The following is a 13,287-nucleotide window of genomic DNA, read 5'->3' on the forward strand; positions in this document are numbered from 1 at the left end:
CTGAGAACATAAATCTCAAAACAAGATTTATAAAGTCATCATTTCCTTTCAAATGCTCATGATCAACATAATACTGAACAGTAATGTCATTTTGGACATTGGGAAAATTACCTAACTTTTCTAGCGCTTAGTTTTCTACTCTATGTAATGGAAATGATAATAGTATCTACTTCATAGAGTTCTTTTGAGAATTTAGTAAAATTGGAAATATAAGACAATGAGTACAGAGTCTGGCATACACTAAATATTCAATAAATGTTAGTGCTAACGTTATTATGATAATGATCTTTACCATCATTATTATGTCACAATCCTCTCTTCTGACCTTATAGTTAGGTCAGAAGACCTAATCATCTCAGATTCCAGTTTCTTCCAATATTTTCTGTAATTCAGCCATGGAGACTCTCAGTAATATCCAGATGATGATGATGATGATGATGATGATGATGATGATGACAATAACTATATGACAATGTGGACAATAAAGACAAAGTCCCAGAACAGCTTGTTATGAATGATCATGTGAGTTTGGAGGATTCTTGTATTATAGCCAGAAAACCCAGGAATGTTTCAACCTAGGCTTTGTTTCTTTTCACATGATATCCACATAGAAGAAATATTCATAAGAATCCAGGGGAAATGGCAAATAAGTTACCAGTTTATTATTAGCTTGTTCTGTACTTAAATTCCAAAGCAGAGATCTCTGGTTAGCTGTGTTAATGAATGTAACCTGGTGAAAAGGATTGCTTTAAGTGCTTTTTTTTCACTAGTTTAAGTATAAATCCATATTTTAGGGTCTTACTAACTTCAGGTTGACCATTTGGTACAAAAGACTAAAAAGATGAGAATGCTTGTGGATGCCAAGAAGGGCAAAGAGAGTAGGATGACTAGGATTACCTTTGGAGAAGACCCTTCAACACTTTCTCTGGCTCTTGCTTCATGGTACAAGAGGAAGGAGGGAGATTCACAATTAAATGCAGGACCTTATATACCATACCCCCATCTACAACTAAATGTGGTCCAACAATGTTTAGGATTTGGCTCCAATTAGATTAATATTCCTTTGGAAAGTTAATATTTCCTTAGAAGAAGGAAAAAGAAATCCTTCTCTACTCTTTTTCCCAAATGGTGATTCAAGAACCTTTTGAGCCTATAATAAAAAGAAATGGAATGTAGCTCTATAACACATCAAAAAATAATAATTGCTAAAAAAAGTCTGAAAAATAATAATGAATAATGAAATTTTGAGTTCTTGCCTTTAAGCACTCTAAAAAATTATGTTTTTAGTACCTAGCCTAGAAAGGCCTAACATTTCTGAAACTATATCTCTTCTTGAATAGAAATGAATAGATTTTTAAAAAAATCTTGTTTATCAGTTTAGCTCTCAACTAATCAATGAAATGCAGTTATTAATCACCAATGAATATATATATACACACACAAAGATGGAAGACCTCCTCTATGACAGCATCAAATGCAAAAGAAAAGGACAAAAATCAAATGTTTTTTGTAAAATCAGCATAACTAGAAGCTTATGCAGATAACAAACAACCAAATGATAAATATCCTCCAAGGCACTTTGTGCTCTTACAATCTTCTGGCCAATTAATTACCTTACTATTATATCATAAATGATTCTTAAACATACCTATAATTGGAAATTTCATTCTAATATTTTTTTTCTGTTTTGAATATTGAATACATTTTCAAAACCTCTACAGACTGCAAGGCAAAATGACCCAAGATTTTCTTTACTTAACCACAGATCGTAAGAAGAGAAAAGAGAAGCTTTCTGACCGTTTTTGAGTTGGTCCTTGGTAGGGTTGAATCACAGCAGTTTGTGAATGTTTCACAGATTCCTGAAAACATCAGTTACACTTCAATTGTTCAGATCTAAACTACTTTTATATTATAAAAGAGAAATAAAATTGGCTTAGACTTCCTTATCCATTCATCCATTCAAGATCTGACTCTCAGGAAGATACAATCTATGAAGCAGAGAGTTATTATATAATGAGGCAATTAATACAATATAGATGTAAAAGAAGGTATTTGGGAGTAGAGAAGAGGGAGCAAGTCACTCTGCCTGGGGGAAGGGGAAGGAGGTGTGGGAAGGATTCAAGGAGAAGATGGAAAAACTGTTTTCAGTATGACTAAGAGAACCAGGTGGACAAAGGCAGGGTACGAGGTGTGGCAGAGGTAGAGGAAAGGACATTCTAGGTGGAAGGAAAATCTTCATACATGCATGGAGACATGGCAAAATATATATGTTTGGGGAGTTGAGAATCCTTTTTTGCCAAGAAATCACAAGAGAAATGAAAAAATATAAGGAAGAGAATGCTGGTAAATGATGCTAGAAAATTAAGCAATGAACATGTGGTGAAAATAAGGCACAGTCAGGAGTTTGAAATTGATTCTCTGATGATTTCTGAAGGGGAATTAGTGATAGTTTATTTGAAGAATGTATTTTAAAAGAAATATTAGTAGAGGCCATTGTAAAAATTAGCATGCAACTGAACTTTGGCAATGGAAATAGAGAGAAGGAGATGTTTAGGAGATTAAACACACACACACACAGGTTAGAGGAACAGATTTGATGCTGAGGATGGAGGAGAAGGAATAATCTAAAATGAAGCCCTAATATGCTAATTAACAAATTATAGAAATACAGGAAAGATCTAATTAGTGGAGAAATCTGTGAGCCCAACTTTTCATATACTGAGTTAGAGGTGCTTCTGGGACAACCAGGTAAAGCTATTCCATTGTTATTTAGGTAGAATCTGTGGCCAAGAGAGGTTTGGGCACGAGATAAAGATTTGCAAATCACTGCCACTCAGTTGGCAGTCTAGGCTATGGAATTGGAAAAGACTGCCCAGAGAGAAATTGTGGAGAGAAGAGAAGTGACTCACTCTCATTGCATAATAACTGAGTCATCAGATGATATATCAGGTCTGATTACTTACTGATTGTAATTTTAAAAGACCTGGGTAGGGCTGGATTGTCCCAAAAGGCAAAGAACAATCTCCTTAGTGCCCCTCTGGCAAGGGTGGAGAAGATAGGAGAGGAGCTGTTGTAGTTGAAGCAGGAGTAGGATTGGGAGCACAGAGAGCCTCCCCTCTCCCAATTCTGTCTTGCCCACAATGCACCCAGGGCTTTAGAGAACATACCATTAACTATATTGTAATATCTGAGAAGCTTTCCGTTTATCCTTTTGATTGAATTTCTACCAGGTACATGTGTACACACGTGCATGTGTGTATGTGTACATATGTGTATATGCGTGTGAATGTGTTCATGTGTGTTTTCCATAGACACAATACAGGAACTGGCAAACGGAATCCATTGATTAAACAATACACCATCCAATGTCATCTACTTTCTACCTAGGAAAGTATTCAGTTATCATCTCTTGTTGAAGCCATCCCTAGAGCTCCAATTCTTCCTGGAGGACTCTGTATCGCCTTTTTGGATTTGCTTCACTGGCTCATCATCTATATTGCCTTTCTGTCCCATTACACGCAAAATCATTCATTCTTTCAACAAATATTTAATTTCAATCTACTTTATATTCCTATTCTTAAAACAGGGCCTAGTACAGATGGAGTTTATAAATTATTTAAAAAATTGAAGAATACTATTACTGTTATTGGTATTATTTTTATAGTAGTAACTATTATTTATTGAAAGGAGACCAGGAAAAAAAAAAAAGAAAGGAGACCAGGATCCTTAACAATTTATTGAGTACTTTTCATATATTCTGGGTTTTGTGCTAAATGTTTTATATGGGGGAATCCCTGGGTAGCTCAGCGTTTTGGCGCCTGCCTTTGGTCCAGGGCGCAATCCTGGAGTCCCGGGATCGAGTCCCGCGTCAGGCTCCCGGCATGGAGCCTGCTTCTCCCTCTGCGCCTCTCTCTCTCTCTCTCTCTCTCTCTCTCATCCTCACTCTCTCTCTCATGAATAAATAAATAAAATCTTTAAAAAATGTTTTGTATGTGTTATCTCCTTTTACTCCTCATGATAATCCTACAGTATAGACATTATTATTCTTAAGGGATGACTCCACTCTCCATCTCTGCCACTGTAATTTCAGCTACATCTAACACAGTATGCACTCCCTTCCTGAGTAAGAGGGTTTGCTATTTGCAACTTTTCATCCCTTGGCATCTAGGAGTGCCACTCTGTTATGGGTTGAATACTTAAAAAAAAAAAAAAAAAAAGGCTGGAAAAGGTGTCCTATTTCTCACCCACAGCATTCCTTCCACATCTGCACTGAGTTCCATTTCTTCTTGCCCTCAAAAACCATCTTCCATTAGTTTTCCTACTTTATTTTAACTTCTCATTTCCTTCTTACCCCTTCCACTGAATCCTTAAATATTCTCAGCTCTCTCTTACCTTAAAAAAGCAAGAAAAATAATATATGTCTTCTTTTCCCCAAATGTACTTTAAGCTAATACCTACATCTAGCCTATAGTTTTATGGGCAAAGTTACTGCTATAGTTGTCTATACTCCCTGGCTCCTGATTCTCATCCTTCTTCAGCTCACTGAGTAGGGGCTCTCCTACTCCTATCACTCAATCAAACACCATCACCACCAAGGTTATGCCTTTTTTCTTAACTCATTTTATGCTTTGCTGTGGTTTCTTGGAAACAGCCTTTTTAGGGAAATTTATCACTAAAAATAACTTGCAAGACTGATTCAAAACATGCTGAACAACTGGAGGTGGGGCTGCCTTAAAATAGCAATAGCATACCAGTTTTACTGAATATCCCCAAAAAGGCTAGACAATATTAATTGCCCCTAATGAGGGAGGGTTAAAAATAAAATATTATAATTAGAAAAAGAAGTATTTTTAATCTATAAGATACTACTTGTCAGGTTTAATCTGATCCGTAGTGAAATGGAATAGAGAGGCCAGGCAAAAGTTGGTCGAAACAGGCTTTTAATTTTTTTTTTTTAATTTATTTATGATAGTCACAGAGAGAGAGAGAGAGAGGCGCAGAGACACAGGCAGAGGGAGAAGCAGGCTCCATGCACCGGGAGCCCGACGTGGGATTCGATCCCGGGTCTCCATGATCGCGCCCTGGGCCAAAGGCAGGCGCCAAACCGCTGCGCCACCCAGGGATCCCGAAACAGGCTTTTAATGGGATGCACTGCTCCGGGGCCGCAGGGGAGGGAGGGTGGGGGGGCGAGGGGAGGGAGTCGCACCCAGGCAGACCGCAGGGGGGTCTGTAAAGACTTTTCGTTGGGAAGGTGGGGGCAGGACGGCCTTCCGATTAGGGCAAGGATTACAGGTCTTGTAAGCTAAATTAGGGTAGGGTGGCAAGGAGGCATTATTGGGAGGTTGCTGGCCTGGAGTCGGCCGTTTTGAGGTCCTCAGTCTCGCCAGCCCAACACTACTCAAGGCATCTATAAAGTGACTATGAAATGATTTTATAAGCAGTTGTAGAAGAGCAATAAGTGAATTCACCATCAGAAAAATAACTGAAAATAACTGCAGCCAAGTTCAGAGACCTACAGTCACAGCACTGGGACTTAATTGGTATGAATATTATTTATTGACCTTGACTATGTTAAGGGTTTGCATTTAGATTTTAATATCTCTATGTCACTAGGAAACAGAAAAACTAAAAAACTAAGGAACAAGACTTTTCTGAACAACAATGCCATGCTGGGCAAGCCGGTAAGAGATTTGTAGAAGCTCAGTTGGAGAAAAGACACAAATTCAAAAGAAGTTTGATTAGAATTTAAGTCTTGGAATGGCTACAGAGGAGGGAAAGGAGAGGAGGGAGGGGGTTTAATGGAGAAGGCTTTGAGAGATAGGTGTTTTAGGGAAGAATGATAACTAAAACCTTTCCAAATTTGCGACTCTTAAATGGTGTCATCCTGAAAAGAAAAAAAAAATATATATATATCTAATATAATTTGCTTACACTATTCTTTGAACTTTATTGCTTAAACTTTGACTATATAAAACCCAAATATGAATTATCTGAAAGTAATGTAACTTGTTCAGAAATAAAGTGAATTCATTAGTTTCTTTATTAATAAAAAATTTAACCAATCCATATACTGTTGGTAGGTATTTACCAGTCCTCAGATCCAATCTAAATGGCTCTGTCCTCTACAAAGCTTTATATCTCAGGCCATATCACTATTAATGGCATTAAAGTAGCCAATGACAAAATCCAGAGACTTCAGATATGTTCCTTTATTTTAAATTACAGAGAAGCATCCCTGATTTATCAAAAATAGTTACAAGTGAGGAAAGCAGAAAGAATTTGAACCGACAGTTTTGACATAGGAACAAGAATTTTTTTTTTTTAATTTTTATTTATTTATGATAGAGAGAGAGAGGCAGAGACACAGACAGAGGGAGAAGCAGGCTCCATGCACCGGGAGCCCGATGTGGGATTCGATCCGGGGTCTCCAGGATCGCGCCCTGGGCCAAAGGCAGGCGCCAAACTGCTGCGCCACCCAGGGATCCCAGGAACAAGAATTTTATATTGTATTTTGATAAAGCCTTAAAAGTAACCCACTACTTAAAAAAATCATTCAATAATATATGCCACAAACAACTTCATCTCTAACCACCTCTAAAGCCCATTCTTGAATTTCACCACTAAGACACAGGTTAAATTAGTGAAATGAAATGAGACTTGGGAAGAGGGTAGGGTCTGGAATAGGTAGGGGAGCAGATGAAGCTATACTTGGGAATGGGAGGAGAGACCAGGTGTGGCTCAGGTAAAACTCAGGGACGACGGAGGTCAGAGAAGGACCATGGGGTCACGGAGGGGTAGGCTAACATGAATACTAATCCATATTGAAATCATTACCCACATGGTCCAGTTGGGAACAGTGTTATATTCATAGAAGAGCAGTAAAATAAGAATCCTGATGTTTATTTATGTTTTTTCTCAAAATTTAAGGGAATTCCAGATTCTGCATAATGCTGTCCAGATGTAGATTGGGTGAGAACTTTCTCTAGTGTACATGAAAAGCACAGAGCCTAAGAACAGTCATATGTTATTAATTTTCAGCTAGATACCCATACATTACAGGGTAATTTAAAAATATCTAAATTTTGTGGTTGCCAAATCAGCATGAAAATCTATGTCCATGATAACTAAATAATAGCCATGTTGAAATATCACTACTCATGAGAAGAGGATAAGGGTAAATATCCATTAAAAAACTGGAATGAATTTGTCTCTTTATGCCACATGGTAATGAAAGCTGTAGTTAAGAAGATGCAAAACCACTGATATAGAAAGTGGGCTATAGAGATGTTTTATCCTGGGGTGCCCAGGTGGCTCTGTTGATTAAGCGTCAGACTCTTGCTCTTAGGGTTGTGAGCCCAAGCCCAGGATTCAGCTCCATGCTGGGCAAGGAACCTACATAAAAAATAAAAATAAATAAAGATGTTTTATCCTGTCAAAGCATTTTCTTGTGTCCTAAATTTGCTTATGTGATCAATCTTAAATATAAATCTGGATTCACTACTCTCTTATTTTGGGTACTCTCTTATTAAGAAGTAGCATTACTCCAAATTCATTATCAAATTACATATTAAACAGCTTTGCAGAAGTGATAAGCAACTCAAAAGTCTTAGTGGCTCAATGACAAACATTAAATTTTCCTCATATTATATATCAGTGATTGTGAGTCATCTGCTATAGCTCTTTCCACATATCTGCCTCTGAGAGCACCCAGGATTAAGGAGCAGTCCTTTAAAAAAAAAAGATTTTATTTATTTATTCATGAGAGACACAGAGAGAGAAAGAGAGAGACAGAGACAGAGACAGAGAGACAGAGAGAGGCAGAGACACAGGCAGAGGGAGAAGCAGGCTCCATGCAGGGAGCCCTACGTGGAACTCAATCTCAGGTCTCCAGGATCACACCCTGGGCTGAAGGCAGCACTAAACCACTGAGCCACCTGGACTGCCCAAGGAGCAGTCCTTATTTGGGACATGCATTTTTGTAGCAGAAAGTTGGACACATGTAAATGTTCTTAAAGCTTCTGCTTGAATGAAGTAAATATCTCATCTGCTCATCTGTCATTGGCCAAAGCAAGTCACACGAACAAGCCCAACATAATGGACTGGGCATATAAACTCATCCTATAGAAGGCACTATAAGTCACATAGCAATGATGGGTTATATCATCCTTTTATAAGAAAGGGAACTACACAACTAGGATTGATAACACAGAGACTTTATACTGTAAGCTTTGGGGAGTTAACTGAACTGAGGTTTCTATAAGGATAGCAGCAGATTCTGATTTTTGTTAGATTAATCACCATAGCAAAGTTTGAAAGGAAAGAATGCTTCTGTGACAAGATAAAACATTTTCACAGCTACTGTCTACTTCAGTAGCTCTGGGTTTTTTTGTTTTGTTTTTTTTTTTTAATTTTTATTTATTTATGACAGTCACACAGAGAGAGAGAGAGAGAGAGGCAGAGACACAGGCAGAGGGAGAAGCAGGCTCCATACACCGGGAGCCCGATGTGGGACTTGATCCTGGGTCTCCAGGATCCCGCCCTGGGCCAAAGGCAGGCGCTAAACCGCTGCACCACCCAGGGATCCCTAGCTCTGGGTTTTGTTGGTGAGCATTCAGGATCACTCATTCATGCCTTTCTATTCCTCTGGAAGTATACTGTGAAAGGTCACCCATAATATCTATCATCCATCCATATTTTAACTGCACCTTCTTCAGCATTTGACACTTTGAACACATTCTCTTTAAATCCCCTCACCACCTGGATTTAAAGACATAATCTTTCCTGCTTCTTATCCAGCCCCTCCTATTTATGTTAAGGGTGCTTCTTCCTTCGCTTGCAAAGTGGTGTGGTTCTTTTGAGTACCATTCTTGGCCACCATTGTCTTTCTTATTTTATGCTCAATCTGTATTCTCTCATACACAACTTTAACTGTCTCCAAAGTTAAAATAATTTCACAGTGTGATTCTAACTCTGATCTTGCTCCTGACCTTCATGAAATTCATGATTCCCTCCTAGGCATTTTTCCAAAAAGTCTATGTTTCCATGAGCCTCCAGAACTACATAGTCATGTACTTCTATCTGAAATATCTTTCCCCTTTACAGCTTAACCCTTATTTATATTTTTATATTCAACTCAAATATTCACTCTCTAGACAGCTCTCCCCCACTCCCCTTTGTGTGTTGACTGCCTTTTCAAAAAGAGTCCTTTGCATGGCTCCGTCATGGCACTCAACACACTATCATCATTGCTTATTTGTTTGTTTCTCTCCCTTTTAGAAACTCAGATCCTTTAAGGAAAAGACAGTTATTTGTTTTTGTATACATAGCAACAACTGCATGTCTAGCACCTACCAGGTACTCAAAAATGTTTTAAAATGATTGAATTGATATAGAATGAGTGGTTAGTGAGAGATAGAATTCCTTTGAATCCGGAAATAAGTTTGGAGACTGAGAATCAAGGAATCTTATCTATGATATATTTTTAGAAAAGTTCAAGTCTACAGTGTCTGCTACAAAGGTGATATAATCTAGGACACCTTATGAGAATTTTTTTAAATGTGAAGCTTCATAACCTAAAGGGTAATTTTATTCAAGTTTTATAAATGATCTTCTTACAACCAGATATCCATGTGTTTTAATTGTTCATGTTTTCATTTGAGTTTATGATCATGTTGTGAAGTGGAACTATTTTAATTATTTCTGGCTTTATCAGACAGGCATTTATTCAGAGGATCAGGGCCACTAGGGACCCATCTGTGTGTGTGTGTGTGTGTGTATGTGTGTGTCTATCTATCGATCTATTGATCTATCGATCTATCGATCTCTCTATGGATTTGTTATAGAGATTTGACCTTACACAATTGTGGGAGCTGCTTAAAAAGCAGTCTCTTTAAGTCTGTTGTCTTTCCATCCAGTGCTGGAGCTTAAAATCTATGAGATAGGCAGTCAGGAAGAGAAAATGGTTGCAAAGTCAGGGAGACCAAGAATAAACTGGAACCCATAAGCACGAGCTGGAATCTGCAAGGTTGGACTGAAACTGATGTCAGTTTTTGTTCCTCTGCCCTTAGTGCTATGTGTATTCTGGAATGTCAGGGGGTGGGGGGGGGGGGCTTCACCATGAGGCTAAACAAATACATTTGTCCCAGGAGTCAGAGAAGTTATAGGAGGGAAGTGCAAGAGTTGTAGGCCCAGCTCCTGGCTTACGCGAAGTGGGTGAGCCAGCCTATAAGTGACAATGTATGTGAGCCACAAAATAATTGCTGCTTCATGTCTGCCTTCCAAATCTTGCACAAGAATATCCTTTGTGGTTTACCCTAACCACAGACTTTCAAGAAAGGTCATTCTGGGAAATGTAGTTCAGGCTAGCCAAGTTGACACATTGCAAAGCCACCACACTGGCTTATGAAAATTAAGTTATATGTGTATGCCAAATGACATCACAGCCTAGTGTATTTATTGAATATTTTCTTGTTCTAGTCTTTGGCCATTAACTCACTGAATTATCACAACCCAATGCTGTAGGGACTGTCACCGTTCCCATTTTCCAGATGTGAGGAAACTAAATCACAAAATGGTTAAGTAACTCGCCTGAAGTCATTGAGCCAGTAAGTAGTAGCAGAAGCAGGATTTAAACTACCTGGGAAATACAACTCTAGAGCCTCTGCTCTTGCCCATTATGCTCTATCACCCTGTGCAACACTGTGAGAAAAGTTCTGGAAGAATTGAGTCGACAGATGGCATAATGTAGTCTAAGCCTGGAAAGTGTGAAAGCACCTGGGCCGTAGCAGTCAGCACTGATTTTCCACTGTGCAAAACACAACATTGTTTGCTTGATTAAATTAATGCTTTAAATTTTGCTTGAATTTACTTTTTATGGATTTAATATTTTGGTTTCATGTTGTATGAAAGCTATGGTGACGTATAAGGAATTTATATATTATTTATATTTGCATGTATAATTTTTATGATGAAAAGAATTAAAATCAATATGGCTCTCAAATAGCAAATGCTTTAACTCATCTTGAGGTGAGCTGGGCTATTTCTGAGAAAGAAAGGAAATGTAAATAGCCAACATCTCTGAGTTATCACTAATAAATTAAAGATGAAAAAATGCACTAAAAATAAACAAGTGAATCACTACTTAAGTCCACAGAGAAATGCTTTTTAAAAACCCTCAATTCCAGGGTTCCTGGGTGGCATAATCGGTTAAAGTGCCTGACTCAGCTTTCAGCTCAGGTTGTGACCTCAGGGTCCTGATTTTGGGGTTGAGGGGATTGAGCTGCACATCCTCTCTGTGCTCAGTGCGGGGTTTGCTTTAGATCTCTCTCCCTCTGACCCTCCCCCTTCTAAAAAATAAATCTTTAAAAAAAAAAAATCTCAATCACTACTAAATGAGAGATGCTTTTGACAGATGATACTGTTTGTGAATTAAATGTACATGCAGTTCTCCTTGTCCAATCACAAAAAGCCAGATTTTCACAACAAAAATACTTCCTCTTTGTCTGTGGGGCAGATTCTTAAAATGTTCCAAATGTGCTCTAGCAGGCAAAAGCAATGGGAATCAAGGTACGTCAGGATGATTATGGTTGTCTGGTTGGGAGCCTTCTGAGACTGTCCTTGTGCAATTTTCTGTGTAATTCAGCATTTGAAAATTAAAACGCATTTGGAGTTTTCTGTGACCATGGCTTTGCATTGCACAATTCCTGAACTGCTTTCAATCACTTAACCACTTCCCCCTTACACGGATTGCCTACATTTCCTTTACAGCGCATCATGCGCTAGAAGTGTCTTAGTCTATAATGTGTGTCTCACCTGCAAAACACTGGAATCATACTTGGCACTGAGTCAGCTAACAGACTTACAGTGGCTTTATCCTGAAAATCTAATTTGTATGTAATTCTGAAACTACCAATCTCTAAAAATACACTCAGCTTTAGATAAGGTATATTTTCCTAAAAGTGCTTTTTTTTTTCTTAAGATTTATTTATGTATTTGAGAGAAAGAGAGAGAGTGTGCAGAGAAGGGGCAGAGGGAGAGAATGTCTAAGCAGACTCCCACTGAGCAGGGAACCTGAGGGGGACTGGATCTTGCAAGCCATGAGCTCCGGACCTGAGCCCAATCCAAGAGTTGATGCTTCACTAAGCCACCCAGGCGCTCCCCAAAACTAGTTTATTAAATGCCTTGCCTGCAGATCAACTGCCTGCCCTGGCCCTGGAGCATCTCTGTCTGTGTTGGATGCTTCCTGCCCTAAATACAGGCCCTGCCAAGCCCATCTCTGCCTTGCCCGCTATTTGGAATCCTCTCTCATCTTTTATAGAATCCCTTATAGTTTTGATAAGACCTAGCACACAGAGTGCTTACTATGTGCCAGACACCCTTTTAAGCATATACTAATTTTTAAATGATGCAAAAGAGTGGTAAAATAATTTCTAGAAGATTATGTAGCCATTAAAAATAAGGAGATATAGGGGCACCTGGGTGGCTCAATTGGTTAAGTATCTGCCTTCGTCTTAGGTTGTTATCTCAGAATCCTGGAAAAGTGCCCATTCAGGTTCCCTGCTCAGCAGGCAGTCTGCTTTTCCCTCTCCCTTTTCACTCCCCCCACCCCCATTCATGCTCTCTGTATCTCTCTCAAATAAATAAATAAAATTTAAAAAAATAAATAAGGAGGCATAATAATATGAAACCTTATTGATGATATAATATTAAGTGGAAAATCAAGTTGCAGAACAAAACGTTAACATGATCACCTATGTTAAAACTATACATTAGATATATAAATAATAGTTCTTGTTCTTTCCCTCTCTCTCTCTACACATACACACACACATGCAGCTTAAAGTTTTAGAAAGCATATATTTATATATCTGTATAGTTTAAATTTTTCAATGAACATTTAAAAACAAAATAAATAGGAAAATGACTATATAAAAATAAACTATGATTTTAACAAACATACCAGAACTGGCGATTTTTTTAAAAGATTTTATTTATTTATTCATGACAGACACAGAGAGGCAGAGACACACGCAGAGGGGGAAGCAGTCTCCATGCAGGGAGCCTGATGCTGAACTCGATCCCAGGACTCCGGGATCACGCCCTGAGCCAAAGGCAGATGCTCAACCACTAAGCCACCCAGGTTCCTTAGAACTGGCAATTTAAGTAAATTAGTGTTATATTCATGAAAGGAGAGAAACTTGGCTAGATATTAACCTTATTTTAATCATGATTAAAAAAAAATTTTTGATATCCACTGTTAAGAACTGCCAACTAAACCAACATTGTGTT

General features: G+C 38.3%; 1 long non-coding RNA gene across 2 annotated transcripts in view; it reads left to right on the forward strand.

The window, feature by feature from the left end:
* The first annotated feature begins 326 nt into the window (after window positions 1-326).
* Window positions 327-13,287, forward strand: part of LOC144315232 (uncharacterized) — a 51,482-nt gene continuing 38,521 nt past the window's right edge. For both annotated transcript variants that reach the window (XR_013380979.1, XR_013380980.1), the window contains exons 1-2: window positions 327-522; window positions 3,312-3,391. This is a non-coding gene — a long non-coding RNA (uncharacterized LOC144315232). The remainder of the gene's footprint in view (window positions 523-3,311; window positions 3,392-13,287) is intronic.

Source organism: Canis aureus, chromosome 6, assembly GCF_053574225.1.
Source record: "Canis aureus isolate CA01 chromosome 6, VMU_Caureus_v.1.0, whole genome shotgun sequence".
Lineage (NCBI taxonomy): Eukaryota > Metazoa > Chordata > Mammalia > Carnivora > Canidae > Canis > Canis aureus.